Consider the following 226-nt stretch of genomic DNA (forward strand, 5'->3'; position numbering starts at 1 on the left):
ATGTGTAAAAAAGTCATGGTATAGTATGTGTAAAAAAGTCATGGTATAGTATGTGTAATAAAGTCATGAAAGTCATTGTATAGTATGTTGAAAAAAGTCAGAAAAAGTCGTATTATAGTATGTTGAAGAAAATTAACAGTATAGCATGTAAAAAAAGTCAGAAAAAAGTCACGGTATAGTATGTCGAAAAATAAGTCATAGTATAGCATGTCGTAAATAAGTCATA

At 27.4% G+C, this 226-nt stretch overlaps 1 protein-coding gene across 1 annotated transcript in view; it reads right to left on the bottom strand.

Annotated features, from left to right (window-relative positions):
* The window catches only part of LOC116672603 (E3 ubiquitin-protein ligase RNF31), a 32,166-nt gene that overhangs the window by 12,049 nt on the left and 19,891 nt on the right, over positions 1-226 (bottom strand). The gene's annotated exons all lie outside the window — the stretch shown is intronic.

This window comes from Etheostoma spectabile, chromosome 22 (assembly GCF_008692095.1).
Source record: "Etheostoma spectabile isolate EspeVRDwgs_2016 chromosome 22, UIUC_Espe_1.0, whole genome shotgun sequence".
Classification (NCBI taxonomy): Eukaryota; Metazoa; Chordata; class Actinopteri; order Perciformes; family Percidae; genus Etheostoma; species Etheostoma spectabile.